Source organism: Ochlerotatus camptorhynchus, unplaced genomic scaffold (genome assembly GCF_037179485.1).
Source record: "Ochlerotatus camptorhynchus isolate MF236.1 unplaced genomic scaffold, CSIRO-AGI_Acam_v1.1 ptg000434l, whole genome shotgun sequence".
Lineage (NCBI taxonomy): Eukaryota > Metazoa > Arthropoda > Insecta > Diptera > Culicidae > Ochlerotatus > Ochlerotatus camptorhynchus.
Genome location: NW_027040920.1, coordinates 11,615,519 through 11,625,909, shown reverse-complemented (window position 1 = coordinate 11,625,909; position 10,391 = coordinate 11,615,519). Strand labels below are relative to the sequence as shown.

The 10,391-nt window shown below is 38.0% G+C and overlaps 1 protein-coding gene across 2 annotated transcripts in view; it reads left to right on the top strand.

Annotated features, from left to right (window-relative positions):
- Positions 1–380: 380 nt before the first annotated feature.
- LOC135711711 (uncharacterized) overlaps positions 381–10,391 on the top strand; it is a 135,272-nt gene continuing 125,261 nt past the window's right edge. The window contains exon 1 of one of the 2 annotated variants that reach the window (XM_065234670.1): positions 381–458. The gene's annotated coding sequence lies outside the window, so the exon portion shown is untranslated. The remainder of the gene's footprint in view (positions 459–10,391) is intronic. The other variant, XM_065234676.1, reaches the window with a different exon arrangement.

Genomic DNA, 10,391 nt, shown 5'->3' with positions numbered 1-10,391 from the left:
ATTAGGACATGCTCCGGAGGGCCTTGCAGACAGCCAGTCTGCCGAATGAGGAAAATGCGAGAGCGTTACACCGGGCAACGTAGACTTTGAGCTAATGTGATTTCTAATCATCAAGCTGCAAAACCTCGGAACATGATTCCCAAGCTAAAGGCGTGTGATTCAGCCATCGGATTTCAGTCGAATAATATTTCGAAAATGTATTTATCAATTGAACGAATTTTTACTACCCACTGAAGTACTCGATCGGAGTTGTGTGGAATCGTTTGACTGTCTTTTTTTTTTGAAAATTGAGAGAACCGAATCGCGAGAGCGACGAAGTGCCTTCCTATGCGGTAGGTCTCGGTCGATTTTTCCACCATCGGCCGACTCAGTTTTCCACGGGAACCAGGAGCGAATAGCGAGAAAGCCAAAGGACCTGCCGCAACGGCGAACGGCGTGCACACGGGACACTACCAAAGGTGAAGGAAAATTCTGAAGGTTTCACTTTTGCAAAGTTTGACTTGCTGGGCGAGTACTGCCATGGTGGATTGAAGATTTTAGAAGTGAATAGTTCGAACACTGTGCAACGGGTGAAGCTTTTTGATTACAATCCTCGTGGAACTGTGCGAAAATGTAATTCCCTGCTAAAGGAAAAAAAAACTCCGAGCATAAGCCAATATTCGATCCGGTGATGTGTTACGTATTGTTACTGGTTGCTGCTGTTGCTGGTATTGTTGCTGGCTGGTTGGATGGCAGGCTCCTGCAGCTCTGTGGATGCTAGTGGTGTTGGTGGTGTGCATTGTGCTCACCCATAGCCTCGTACTTGGCCTCAAACACTGGCAACGACGTTGACGTCCTTGGCGTCGGACTGTGCTGGTGAACGAAAGTGACGGCTCTCAGACGATTTCTGTGACTGTGAGAAAAGTCTCTCAGAATAAAAGCTATTGTATTTTCTTCTCTCTTGAAAAAGCGATTGGGAAAATCACAACAGAAGACTCAACCTCGTGACACACGTGTCCTTATCGATGATGCAGCTGTAAATACCATGATGTGTTTGCAGAAACAGTCTATACTGTGTTTGTGCTACGATTTGACCGATCTGAAAAGGTATTCATTTTTGTGTGCAAAAGGAATAGTTTTCAGCGTGAATTTTCTTCGGTTAGAGAAGGGAGAAATTTTACAAACCTTTTAAGAAAGCTGCTGTTTCGTAAACGGTCCAATGAATAATACTGAATTTTAAAAGTGACTCTGGCGTGAGAGGTTGCTTCCAAAGAAAATTATAAAAGAAGCTTCTAAAGAAGATTCTTAAGGAAGCTCAATCTAGAAGCTTGCCCGTCGCTCCGCTCCTCTGACTAAAAAACACGGGCAAGACAGTAAAGTAAGACAGTAAAGGAGTAGCTACGTAGTAAAGGAGCGCTTTTCAAAGGTTTAAAGAGTATTCTATCAATTTACATAGCTGCCCAATTATATAAATCGTATATAATGCTCAAAAAAGGCTTAAACGTACAAAATTGAAATCCTTATTTTATAATACGTACAAAGTTTAAATTCATTACAAAGATGTGAGAGTGATTACGATCACAATTTAATCTCTAATAACAAATTGAGTTTGACAAGCCGAAGATTTAATCCGATTTAATGTATGATACATAACTCTGAGACGACTATGTTGGTCATGACGAGAGGAGCAACACAAGAGTTGTGTAAAGAAGAATTGCATTATAACACACCATCGACTGGAAATGCTTTCAGCAAAGTGGAGAAAAAAATTACCCTAAATTTAAGTTCTTTTTACTGAATTTTGGGTAATTTTGAGTTTTGAATCCCACTCTCACTTTTTGTTGTTGTGAAAAACGGAACGAGAGATTCGATTTTATCATGACTATCGTTCAATAAGCTAAAGGGCGAACACGAAATTATTGCGACACCGAAAATGTCATGCCAATTTTCTTATAATGTTAAGAATCAAACCAATTTTAGGGTAGTTTTATACATATATTTACTTCAAAAATCAAAAGAAAAGTTAATCGATGGAGCCTTGAGTGTAAAATTGAACGCATTTTCGCTTGATGCCCTCCATCAAAGTCTTTACAGTGTCATCCGGTACCAGTTTCTCAGTTTTTTTCCATTTTCTTAACATGTCCTTCTCGTCTTTGACTGTCTTCTTGCTCTTCCGAAGTTCCCGCTTCATTATTGCCCAGTACTGCTCCACCGGGCGCAGCTCCGGACAGTTTGGCGGATTCATGTCCTTTGGAACAAAATGGACAGAATTGGCCTCATACCACTCCAGGACACTTTTAGAATAGTGGCATGATGCCAAATTGGGCCAAAATAGCGGAGCTTCGTCGTGCTGCTGCAAGAACGGCAAAAGGCGCTTCTCGAGGCACTCAGATTTGTAGATCTCGCCATTTACTGTGCCCTTTGTCACGAAAGGCTCACTCCTCAGTCCGCAAGAGCAGATGGCCTGCCAAATGAGATATTTGGAGGCGAACTTCGACATTTTCTTCTTCTTAAATTTGTCGTCCACATCGAGCTTGCTCTTGCCGGTGAAAAACTCCAACCCCGGAATTTGCTTAAAATCGGCTTTTATATACGTTTCGTCGTCCATCACACAGCAGCCATATTTTGTCAGCATCTTCTCGTAGAGCTTCCGTGCCCGAGTTTTAGCCGTCGATTGTTGCCGCTCATCGCGGTTTGGGAAGTTCTGTACCTTGTATGTATGTAGTCCAGCTCTCTTCTTTGCATTCTGGACGTAGCTCTGCGACATGCCGATCTTTTTAGCCAAATCACGGCTTGAGACGTTGGGATTTGCTTTAATCATCCGCTTCACCTTTCCCTCCGTCTTTTTGTTCTCCGGTCCCGGTTTTCTTCCAGCTCCTTTGCCGTGGTCCAACGTCAACCGCTCCTGGAACCGCTTCAACACTCTGGAGACGGTTGAATGGTGAATGTTCAACATTTTTCCCAACTGCCGGTGCGACCGGTCAGGAAATTCCAGGTGTTTGGAAAGAATTTGTTCTCTCAACTCGCGTTGGTTCACCTCCATTTTCGTTGAATCGACTTCGAGCTTAACAGCATGTACACAATACACATCAATGAAAAAGTGTGCAAAATTTGGTTGATTTTTACCCAATGGTAAAAAAGTTATGCCCTGTTGAATGTGTCGCAATAATTTCGTGTTCGCCCTTTACTAGTGAGTATATGAGATATTCTCAAATTTGAGTCAATTGAACTTAATTTTGGGTATAAAATATTCACGAGTAAGTAACCGTTTTTGCCGTAGTCAAATGTAAACTACTATAAGCGGTTTACTGAAAATTTGCTTATTGAACGGAACATGGGAGATGAGTGAAAAGAACTTAATTTTGGTTAATTTTTCGATTTCGTGTAGGTAGTTTTAAACGTCACTAGAACTATTCCACAGCCGCAGACAGTATATGAGCAAGTCAAACGTGCACTCTTTTGCACTGTATATTTGAAGAAATAGGGGAAATGGATGTAATGTCGGCCTAACTGACCCTAATTTGGGCCCATATATACATCCAGCAATCGACTAAATTTTCAATAGCGACCAAAAATATCCAGAAGTACCGTCCAAATGACGCGTTCATCTAGGTTAAAATTGATAAATAGCCGATTTTTAGCGATGGGCCCAATCTTAGATCCATAGGCCAACATTAGACCCATTTCCCCTACTTCAAGTTTTCCTCATCCATCAATGTATGAGTTAGGTAAAGAAGTGTGCGTTTGACTAGTACTGTTGCATTAATGGCCCTTCGTTCATTTTCAACTTCTATTCAATTTTCGCACTGCCGGAACTATCAACCTATCCTCTTCAGAGCTATATCTAGTTAATAAAGTATCACACTTTGAGATTTTTTTTTAGTGTACAGTTGTTTGACAGCTGCTGTGTACTGATTCTTCTTCTTCTTTATTCCACCAAATGAGAAATTCTCTGAGGATCGGTAATAAAATTTTCTTTAAAATCTGCTCGAATATGACGAAAATCGGGAAAAAATGTACCTAGCCTTCACGGTCGATAAAAGTAGCTCAATACTTCATTCTAATTTCACTCATTGCATTGCGTAGTGCCATTGGGCACTGTACCCGTTAAACAAATTCCAAGTGAGAGTTATTGGGTGCTCTACGATATTCAAGAAGTTTTTTCCTTGAAAATCGATGAATTTTCCCAATTTTGAGTCGAATTCGACTCAGTTGTTGAGTTACTCCCATTGACATTTCTTTATATTAAAGCAGACTTTTGAGCAAAAAACTCGGTGAGTAACCCCACTTTCTACTATTTTGAGAGAAATCTTTCTCAATTTTGAGTTAGTCTCACCGGCCTTTTTTTTTCTTCTTTGATTTGTTTTCCGTCGATCTTGATTTCCGTACTGTATACTAATGCTACCGAATCGCGAGAGGGGCAGCGCCCACACGTGGACCCTACCTATCGACCCATCAACTCATAGACCGGGGACCAACGGCTGATCAGAGATTTTATGTCTCAGAAAATCCCGGCGGCGCCGACTCGGATTGGACACAGGCGTTTTGGGGTGAGAGGCAATTACTCTTTTAGCTACACCACCGGCGTCGCTGTCTCATCGGCCTTGCACGACGTCTACCGATGTAACAACCGCCACATCCACAGATGAGCTGAAACAAAACGTTCAGCTCTTTTATAACCTCGCAACCGGCACGATTCTCTCTGTTTTCTCGATAGTCATAGCAAGCAAGCACGTGATTGGTTGATTGCGCCCAAAATGTTTGTCAATTTTCAATAGTTTACTAATAATAAATTACTATAGTTTTATAGTATGGTACACCAAACATATCTTACATCAAATCTGAATCAAATGGTGTGAAACGAAATGAAATCCATCGCTAAATGGCCAAGTTATAAGCGTTTAAAACCTGACACCATTTCATCACACATTTTTTTTTTAATTTGCACCCTAGTATAGGCCAGTGACCACAAAGACGTAGTCCTACGTAAACAAGGAAGAGGAAGAACGTAATCACTAAAAATAGCTGCAGTTCATGTTAAAAGTAAAAAGTGCGGGATTTTGTAAAGGTACGTCTGTGCGTGTGTGTGTTCCATAATCTGGCTTTCATCTATCAAAGAACTGCTCAAGTTTTATAGAAAGAGTTAACTGCAAGAAATAGAAGTGGCTTACGAGTATTTTGACGCGGTGCCTAATGGTGACGCACTTGCCTATTTTTAATCGCAATAATAGTTTTAAAAACTTTGCTACACTATCATCCCTAGAGCACCATTAGGAACTAATATTTGCAACGTTAACATTTCAAAAATATTAATGGAAAATAGTCGAAAATGTTCGAGTGCGTTAAGTTAGGAACCGCGTCAAAAATGGTGCCTTCACGGTGATTAGGTTTAACGCTCTAATTGCTGCGGTACGTTAGAATCGTTAGTTTCCTACAGTTGTGCATAGAGACGCCATACGTAACTATAGGAACCTAACGCTTCTAACGTAACGCAACGATAGGAGCGTTAAACCTCATTGCCGAATTCCATATCATTATTTCGAAAATATTGCGAAGAACATTTGCAGCCTATAATTATTCTCTCTCACACTGAGGCGCAGAATGGTACAAAAATGAAGAATGGACAAACATCGTAGCGCTTTACCTCTGCATCCTAGAGGTTTGGTGTCTTGGGCAAAGTTTTTTAAATGAGTAAAGACCACTGAGTTGGATTACCGAGGTGAAGCAATCGGTTAAGTTGTGCGAGTGAAACCACTGTACGGTAACGCATGCATTAAAAAGTAGACATTTTTCGTGGATTTTTCACATCATGAAAAACCTAGCGATAAATCCTAATAGGTTATTTCAAGCTGTCATATGTTTACTGTTTACATCCCAAATTTGAAAGTGATGCGTATTGATTTTCTGTACTTGAGGCCGAAAAATTGGGGAAACTTCACCCGAACACCTGTTCATTTCATCCAACTCTGTAATACTCAAGGTTTCAACCCTCCCTATTTTTCTCAATTTCGTCCAATCGACACAACACAAACACAAAAAACGTGATCGAAAAGTCATAGAAAATACAAAAAAAAATACACTTTAATAAAAAATTGACCACTATGACTAAGGTCCCAGCTAGCGATCGCAAGTTACCAGAAATAGCTTGAACTAATTCATTCTAATAATATATAATATATCAATAAGCACTATTCACTAGCAAACGTAATAGTTTGGTTCTATGTTACGTAGTTTTTTCTTCTAGCTCGTTTCGAAAATTGTCTACTGTTGACATAGGATTACGTCTTTCGGCAACATATTGGGGGTGCAATTTTAAAAAAAAAACCAAAATCGACCGCGTTACGAAAAGTGGTCAGGTTTTGACCACTTACAACTCTGTCAATAGCGAATGGATATTAATTCTAAACAAGGAAATTGGTTGGAATGTCATCTACGAATCTGCCTAAATGAACACTTTATCAATTTTCAAAAGGTCACCATTGAAAATTGCACGAATGTGCAACTGTTGCTATAATAATGAAAATTATCATTGATTGAATGCGAAAAGCGCTTTCCCTAACACAGATTTCAAAATCGAGTTCAGTCCGGTCTCACCGAACGGTGTTCATTCAATCACCGCGTGTGGTGAGAGGTGGTGTCCAGTGGTCATCATCAGCAGCAGCCAGCGATGCCACATATACAGATTTATCTGTAACCATGCAGATTTTTTTTTCAATATTTTTATACAGATATCTGTATATACAGATTTCTTCAAATAAAGAGAATATTTATTAAATTATTTTTTTATATTTATTAATTCTGGCAAATAATCGTTTCTTAATTTTGAGCACCTTGAATTCAATCTATGAGCATCAAATCCGAAACCTGTTTTTCACTAAATAAAATATGATTGAATTATCTTCGAATTGACTTGGAATCTTTCGAATAAACTTCTAATGTTCAGATGTTCTGATTTCTCGTTGGAAGGGATATTAGTTTCCCTTTCTTATTGTTCAATTAACCATGTCACATGGTGACAGATACAATATTTGATTAACTATATTTTTTCAAAAATAAATATTTCATTTCCGCACCGCTATCATCTTCAAGGACATCGATGAAAACAATCCACAGCATTGTTCTAAACTAGCTCCCAAGATTCCGACCCTTCGGTCCTTTCAGGACCACAAATAACCGATAAAAGAGTTAACTAAAGAGTTTAAATAAAAGCTTCTATCCAAGACATATCGTCCAGAACACCGACAGAGCACCTTAAAAACAGAACTTTCAAATTGCTTCCGAATTTCAACCTATCAATTTAATATTTACTATACTTTTGCAGTGACATCAAAACTACCTTTCGTAATCCTACGTCAAATCTACGGTCGTGTCTGCGATACAACATCTTACTTTTTTAATGCAAACGTTACAAGCAAATAGTGACATCATTAATTGTGTTTACGTTGTTTTTTTTTTGGTTTACTAAAAGAGCAATATTTCACGATCTGTGCCACCTCCCTCTGTATCTCTTTGGATTTTTAGACATAATAAGTTTAGTTCCAGATCACGCCGTTCTTATGGCGTCTTTTGGCAGAACCATCCTAGCGAAAATAAATTTTCAGCAAAGTTTTTTGTTTCAACTATTTGGACAACTCTTCCGAGGACTTAAAAAATCCACAGCCTACTGACAATGAAATATTTTAAAAATTCCACGAATGAATGATGAAAACTATCATTATTTGATTTTTTTTTTCAAAGCGTACGATTTTTGATTTTGATTTTTTCGATTTTTTGACAAAATGCGCAATGAAATCATCAAATAAAATAGAAAAGAGTAATTCTCGTAGAAACCAGGTCGCCATTGTCATATGGTCTTTAAATAGTTAAATATATTCGCTTGATTAGTCAAAACTGATAAAAAAATACATTTCCACTTTCCTTAGCTCAAATAATAGACCCCTCACTCGTCAAGGGGCCGTGCAGTTTTCAAAAATATTGAATTAATCCTATCGTCCGGCCATTTTCCACAAAGATAGCACTGTTCTGCTGGTAGGAAGTAATGAAAATCCCCATATAGAAATTGAGCGACGTGGGAATAATTCGATTTCGGTGCATATGCAGGTCAAAAAAGTTAACGATGGCCTAAAGAAGTTAGTCTGGAACTTTGTCGTTTGTTAAACAAGACACAATTCTAGATAAACATTTCAGAAGGTCCTACCTACATTGATCGATTCCCTTAATCAACTTTCTCTTTCGTTAATAACTCAGTTGCAAAATCTTTGTCTAATGTATTTGACGTTTTGGACAGTACATAAGAACCTCCGTTATCAAACTATATGGTAAAAATAACACAAAATCTGTTTGCATAGCAGTGGTTATCAAAAGAGAAAATCGATGGCGAGAATCGATCAAAGCCGATAGGACCATTTGAAATGTTCATCGAGAATTAAATAAAAATGTGTTTTCTCCATACAGTTTTACTCGCTTTACTACCAGTCCCCAGAGAGGTAAAACATTCAAATTTGAGAGAGAAAATTCGCTCTCACTAGCTCAATTTCTCAACATGCCATGTATTTTGATGTTACTCTATATGTTATTTCCCTCTCACAGACTACAAAATAGAGTACCTAACGCTGCAAAACAAGTCTGGTACCTATAAATATGCATTTTGATTTATATCCGAAATCCCTTCTTTTTTATATATTCTGCACAAAATTTACTTTCTGCCCCGCCCCATACATAAAAAACGGCGGGAAATCCTGTTTAGGGTGGGGCTTAGAAAGTAATTTTTGTGCAGAATATGTAAAAAAGGAGGGACCTCGAATGTATTTTTTGTGCAGAATTTGTAAAAAAGGAGGGACTTCGGATGTTAATATAAATTCAAATATAGAGGTACCATACAAGTGTTGACCGCACTGCCCTCTGTTAAAAATTAATGGAACTAAGTGTATGGGTAATAGGCTGATGCAAAATTTGAAATTTTCGCTCCACAGTGTTCAAACAGCTTCAAATCGGGTCCTGATTAGCCTCCGAAAGTTCAAACTCATTTGATAAAAAACTGACTTGGCACAAACCATTTGAAGTTCACATGGAAATCACTATGGGAAAACAAAACTTTTTGTACATTGTCTTCTAGCCTTTTTACATATTGTACTGTTAACAAATTCTATTGCTATTCTTATGGGAATTTTTATCAGCTACAACTTTGCGCAATATTGTTTTTCAGCCAAACATCACATTAAATAGTTATTAATTGTTTGAGAGATTGATAATCTTATGGCATGATCAAGCACCTGTTTTGTGGGCAACACTGTATTCTGCAGTGTGACATAGTAGCCATGATTTTTGTCCTCTATTCTACGCGCTATAAACACCAATGTTGCCTGCTTAACAGTTGATTGAGCATAATCATAAGACATTAGTGACTTGAATCATTACTAATGTTTGTTCCTTACATTTGATCGAAAAGTGGTCTTGAACAAAGTTGTGACTGAGAAAATTTTCAACAACCTCAGCTATCATTTTCTAAAGTAGAATGAACTGGTGAATTTTGAGATCGATATGAACCGAAATTATGGTTTCTCCATAGTAATTCCCATATGAACTTCAAATGGTTTGTGTCAAGTCTAAATCACTAAATGAGTTCAAATTTTGGGAGGCTAATCAGGGCCCAATTTGGAACCGTTTGAGCACTATGGAGCGAAAATTTCAAATTTTGCATCAGTCTAATGGGTAATTTCTGATAGATAGTCACTATTAAGAACAGCAGTGACATCTGAAGGAAAATTAACGCAGAAGCATGCTTGGCATGCACAGTTGTACACACCAACTGCTCATTTGTTAATAACTTTTCAGTCAGTTGTTGCAATTTAGTGTTATTTAAAGTAATTGATAGATTAGGAGCATAGTTTACATGCAAAGAGTAGGTAAATATTATCATTTGAATCAACACCAATGCATTTTTACACTTAAAGTCCGAGATGTGCAGCGAGCATTTCTCACTTCATTTTTGCAACGCAAAATCAAATACAGTTTATTACTAGTATTAAAATATCATTTTTATTACGTATATATAAGAAGCTTAAACTCTATTCTTTCGACTTCTTCAAACAGAACTATGTTTTGTCAACTCTGTGCAAATTTATCAGCAAATGAGCAGTTTGTGAGCAAAACTGTGTATGCCAAGCATGCGCAGAAGCATGGTAATATGATTAATTGCTAGTGATTCTTGACATATCCATTATGTTAAATCTATGAAATTTCATATGGAACCCTCCTACAAACAACTCTTTATTGAAGAGGAACCATAGGGCTTTCATTCGGAATGGGAATTTTTTTTTAAGGCCATATTGTATTTTATCAGAAAAACGATTCAGAATGATTCTAAGATCATCATGATGGCTTTTCATGCGTGGAAAATTGTGTTGTCTTTG